Raw genomic sequence first — 6,171 nt, 5'->3', positions numbered from 1 at the left:
TGGTCTGGGGCTTTCACACCCACTTTGCGCGGATAGGTCCTGTTCTTTGGGAGGAGTCAGTAACGGGTGAACTCCCTTCCCTCCCTCCAACTACAGACTGTTACTGGCCCTGCCAGGCAATGCGGAGAACAACCAACATCTCCTCAGGCCGCTGAGCGGCAGCTGTTACCATAGACCCCCTGCAGCCATGAGCAATCCTGGCAGCAGGCCCAGCTGCATTTACCAGACAGGTCAGGAATGGATCTTCTAGGGCAGGTAAGCTGTAGGGCTACCGGCAGTATCAGCCCAGGGAAGCAGCCTGTCCCCGTTGCCAAAGGCAGCGGGCAATGCACTCAGTTAGGCCATGTCTACACCTCCACTTATGTCACTCAGGGATGTGAATAAACCACACCCTGAGCACCGTCCATTACACTGACCTAGGCGCCAGTGTGGACATGGCTCTGCTTCTCCCACCAACCTCTACTGCTGTCTCCTGCTGGCTTAGAGCGGCTCCATTAGAGAGCTTGTAACAGCGCACTCCTACAAGCTCCCTAGTGAGGACATGGCCTTTGAGGCTCTACTGTTGTAGAGACCAAGAACGTCTTATCTCTAAATTCTCATCCTCCCAAGTGCTTGGCAGCTGCTGCAGCCCCCGAGCACCATGGAGATTAGTCACTGGTTCCTGGTCCCTATTTTACTGTGTGGGACGCCAAGGTCAGCTTTGGTCCCAATGTTATTTATTGTCAGCTGCCATTTGGTGTCTTTGGGGCCAGACACCAGAAGGACCCAGAGACCAGAGAACGACAGGCCAGAGCTGGGTTGCATCAGGCAAGAGAACTGGCTGCACAGAGAATAGCTTAACTTTATTTTAGTTTCCTTACAAATTGTGCCCCTGCCCCCGTCATCTTCAGTACACGTGGGCTGAAGGAAAGTGATTCCTGCTCCTGGAGACCGGTTTCTTAAGAAAAGGGCTTGAAAACTGGTCAGACACGTAGCATAAGCCTGTGTATGCATGTGTATTACGTCTCACTTTGGGGCCTAGATTTCTTGTCTTCCACATAGGAGCCAGTGCAGTGGCTGACGAGGCCCCCAAGCCAGCTCCCCCCAGGAGTTCTGGTTACTCTGCTCCGACCTGGGATGGAATTGCAGGGTTCATTCTAACTGGGGCTGCCCTCAGGAGTTTGGGGAACAAAGGTACCAACTGCTTGAGCATGGATTCAATCACAACCAAATTACCCCCCACCCACCCCGACTGGCCTACACTTACCATTTAGATTGAGCTAGCTATACTGCTCACGGGTGCGAAAAATTCACACCTGAGTGCCATGGTTAAACCAGCCTAAGCCCTGGTGTAGACGTGGCTAGGTCGATAGCAGAATTCTCCCAAACTTCCCGGCCACTGCTTGCGGAGGGTTGGGTTACCTGGGCGAAGGAAAAGCCCCTTCCAGTGCTGCAGGAAACGTCTACCGCGTGGTGCTACGGCACCATAGCTCCCGTTGTGCTGCTGCAGCGTAGCCATGGCCTGCGTGCTGGCAGTTTCATTGTCACCGTTTAGAGACCTTCCATTTTCTTCTGACCCCAAGAGAAGCCTGTTTCCCAGCAGTTCCTTTGGGACCGCAGGATATGGGATCTGCACATGTCCTTCGTGTACAGGGAAGGGGATTTTGCCTTCTCTAGAGGAATGTCCAGGTTTCTTAGGCTAGGTCTGCATTACAGAGCCTGTGCCAGCCTAAACCCCCGGTGGAGAGACAGAGTACACCCACAGAAGGGGCTCTGCCTGGGTAGGAACATCCAGCCTCCCTGGACTGCATTAGCTACACCAAGAGGAGACATCTGTCGGCGTAGCGGTATCATTGTGGGGGCGGTTGGTCACACCCCGGCCTGACATAGCTAAGCTGGTACAAGTGTTACATGCAGACCAGCTTGGCCGTGGACTGTTTGCACACAGTCTGTTTCTGTTTGATTCTACTGGATTTGCTGGTCTGAGCCTTTGTTGACATAACCAGGAGTGTAGCTTTGGCTCTTCAACTGGAATAGTGTTCACTAAACTGGTGAGCTCCTATGCAGGTGAGAAAGCGTTCTGGCCTGGCCTGCCTGGAAGGCGGGAGAGAGCGTCTATAGGAGACACCACTGTCTTCCTGAGGAAACTACAATCCATCGGTGATCTTCCTGAAAACACCATCCTGGCCACTATGGATGTAGAAGCCCTCTACACCAACATTCCACACAAAGATGGACTACAAGCCGTCAGGAACAGTATCCCTGATAATGTCACGGCAAACCTGGTGGCTGAACTTTGTGACTTTGTCCTTACCCATAACTATTTCACACTTGGGGACAATGTATACCTTCAGGGGACAATGTACACTGCTATGGGTACCCACATGGCCCCACAGTATGCCAACATTTTTATGGCTGACTTAGAACAACGCTTCCTCAGCTCTCGTCCCCTAATGCCCCTACCCTACTTGCGCTACATTGATGACATCTTCATCATCTGGACCCATGGAAAAGAAGCCCTTGAGGAATTCCACCATGATTTCAGCAGTTTCCATCCCACCATCAACCTCAGCCTGGACCAGTCCACAAATGAGATCCACTTCCTGGACACTACGGTGCTAATAAGCGATGGTCACATAAACACCACCCTATATCGGAAACCTACTGACCGTGATGCTTACCTACATGCCTCCAGCTTTCACCCTGACCACACCACACGATCCATTGTCTACAGCCAAGCTCTACCATACAACTGCATTTGCTCCAACCCCTCAGACAGAGACAAACACCTACAAGATCTCTATCAAGCATTCTTACAACTACAATACCCACCTGCTGAAGTGAAGAAACAGATTGACAGAGCCAGAAGAGTGCCCAGAAGTCACCTACTACAGGACAAGCCCAACAAAGAAAATAACAGAACGCCACTAGCCATCACCTTCAGCCCCCAACTAAAACCTCTCCAACGCATCATCAAGGATCTACAACCTATCCTGAAGGACGACCCATCACTCTCACAGATCTTGGGAGACAGGCCAGTCCTTGCTTACAGACAGCCCCCCAACCTGAAGCAAATACTCACCAGCAACCACACACCACACAACAGAACCACTAACCCAGGAACCTATCCTTGCAACAAAGCCCGTTGCCAACTGTGTCCACATATCTATTCAGGGGACACCGTCACAGGGCCTAATCACATCAGCCACACTGTCAGAGGCTCGTTCACCTGCATATCTACCAATGTGATATATGCCATCATGTGCCAGCAATGCCCCTCTGCCATGTACATTGGCGAAACCGGACAGTCCCTACGTAAAAGAATAAATGGACACAAATCAGACGTCAAGAATTATAACATTCAAAAACCAGTCTGAGAACACTTCAATCTATTTGGTCACTCGATTACAGACCTAAAAGTGGCAATTCTTCAACAAAAAAAAAAAACTTCAAAAACAGACTCCAATGAGAGACTGCTGAATTGGAATTAATTTGCAAACTGGATACAATTAACTAAGGCTTGAATAAAGACTGGGAGTGGATGTGTCATTACACAAAGTAAAACTATTCCTCCCTCCCCCCCCCCGCTGTTCCTCAGATGTTCTTGTCAACTGCTGGAAATGGCGCACCTTGATTATCTCTATAAAAGGTTTGGGTTTTTTTTGTTTGTTTGTTTGTTTTTTAAACTCTCCTGCTGGTAATAGCTCATCTTACCTGATCACTCTCCTTACAGTGTGTATGGTAACACCTGTTGTTTCATGTTCTCTGTGTATATCAATCTCCTCACTGTATTTTCCACTGCATTCATCCGATGAAGTGAGCTGTAGCTCAGGAAAGCTTGTGCTGAAACAAATTTGTTCATCTCTAAGGTGCCACAAGTCCTCCTATTCTTTTTACAGGAGTACTGCGTTCCTCCACAGCAGTCAGCAGATTACAGCCAGTGCTTTATACAAGCCAATGCCCGCTGCTGTTAACTTGGTTCTATTGCAGTGAGTCATTCCTACCATGCTGCCAAGCAAAGGGCTCAAAAATTAAGAGTCAGACCCTGAAAAAAAATCATGTGATAAAAATAAATAGTCTTGTCGTTTTGGTTTCATTCTTGCTTGAGCCTTGAGGGCAAAGGCTCCAGTCCAACTTCTGCCCTCCTTGCATTGCAACTTAAGAACTGAGGGCCAGTCAATGAAGTTAAAAAGGAGCAAATTCAAAATTGGTAACAAGAAATATTTTTTCAAAAAACCTCTAATTAGTCAGTGGAACTCACTGCCACAGGAAGTAGTTGAGGCCAAGAATTTAACAAGATTAAAAAAAGCAACTGGTCATTTATATGTATCTAATGACTGTCCAGAGTTATAATGAATAACAACTACACTTTAGAAGGGATACTAAACCTCCTGCTTTAGGGCCTAAACCAATCTAACTGTTAGACCAGGATGAAACCTAGTGTGAAGGGCAGATTAACCCATAACTGCTACTATGCGGTTTCTTGCATCTTCCTCTGAAGCATTTGGTGCTGGTCACTGTTCAGAGACAGGACACTGGACTAGATGGGGCCTGGGTCTGATCCAGTCTGTCTGTATCAGGGTTCCTACATGTTTTACCATCTCTGGTTCAGGAATTCAACCTGGAATTGACTGATTAGAAGGGCAGCCTCCCTGCTGGGCTGGGAGTCCCCCCTAGCACTGGTTTCCCAACAGTTCTTTCACCCTGGCACTCTCTATCCCCCTCCTTCTTCGCTATCCTGTCCCTCACATCATCATGCTCCCCAACAGCTCCCTGCCCTACCATATTCCCCCTCAGTTTCCTACCCCTCCCGTTCTCTCTCTGCCCCACAGCCACTTGTCACTGCTCACATTTGTTAAGGCTGAGGGTCCACCAGTCTGCAGATTAGGGCATGAATTCATTTGTATAATGAGATGATTAGACATGGCTTCGTTTGCCTAATGACAGGAAGTCACCATTTACACACACTGGGTTTTCATGCTGCGTATCCAGCAGCCCCCAGGCTCTCTCCCTCCATTGCCAATCCCACTGTCCCTGTCTGCCCGGGCGCAGGCTCAGCCCCATGCCCCAGTGCACTGGGGACCAGGGCTCGCAGAGCTGGGTCCCTAGCGCCCATGGGAGCAGCATCACCGGATCAGACTCAGTCCGTCTGCACCTGCTCAGCCTGGAACCTGCTGAGCGGCAGTGACGCGCTCCAGCCACGAGAGGGCGCACTCCCACCCCCTCCAGCTCTATGGCTCTTTCCTGCAATAGGGCCTGCACTGCGGTTACTCTGCCCACGCCCCTTTTGCTCTATGGTTCATTGCATGAGGGCCCCTCTTAGGGCTGCCAAAGCAACTGCCTGGCCATAAAACCCGGGCGGTTCAGGCGGCTGGGGGGAAAGGCCTGGGGTTCAGTCACGCCGGGGAAGGCTGTTCTAGCGGCTCAGGCGCCTCCTCACGGCCCCCTTCTCCTTCCCGGGAGCGCAGGCGGCCGCCATCTTCGCCGAGGCCAGCTTGGCCTCAGCCCCCTGGGAGGCCATTTTCACTAGGGGCAGCCTCACGCAGAGCCGCCTGGGGCTGGCCGCCATCTTGACTGAGGGCAGCCTATAGCCTCGGTCCCCTGGTCCTCAGAGGGAGGCAGCGGCCATCTCGAATAAGGGCAAAGTGGGGACGGCGGCACTGGGAGCTGGTGAGACGCAAAACCTCGCCGAGCCACGATGCGCAACGGCCGGCGGCCTTCACACGCGACACACTGGGCGCCGGGCTTCCCGCCGGCGCGCGAGCGGAGCCGCCAGGCCCGAGCTGTCCGCCCCGGCCAGGGCCCCGCCCGCTCCGGCCCCGGCCCCGCCCCCCGGCCAGGGCCCCGCCCGCTCCGGCCCCCCGGCCCCGCCCCCGGCCAGGGCTCCGGCCGCGCGGGAAGCGGCTCCGGGCCGGGGCAGGTCGCGGCCCCCGCCGTGCTGCGGGCCGGGCCGGGGAGAGCCGAGCAGGACCCGCCGGGGCCGGGGCCGGGCGCAGAGCTGCGGCAGGAGCGGGCTGGGGCCTCCGCGGCGGCGGGGGAACCGGGGGAGCCCCGAGCGGGGCCTTGGGGGGCGCCCGGCCTGTGCCCCTCCCCCGGCTCGTGGGGGGCGGAGCCGGCCTGGCCGACCGGGCCTGAGCAGCCCGCAGGGCGGCCGGGGCTCCAGCCGGCAGCGTCAAACGCCGCCCCGAGGCG

The sequence above is a fragment of the Natator depressus genome, chromosome 9, assembly GCF_965152275.1.
Source record: "Natator depressus isolate rNatDep1 chromosome 9, rNatDep2.hap1, whole genome shotgun sequence".
NCBI lineage: Eukaryota > Metazoa > Chordata > Testudines > Cheloniidae > Natator > Natator depressus.
The sequence above is the reverse complement of the archived record's forward strand: the minus strand, read 5'-3'. Positions refer to the sequence as shown.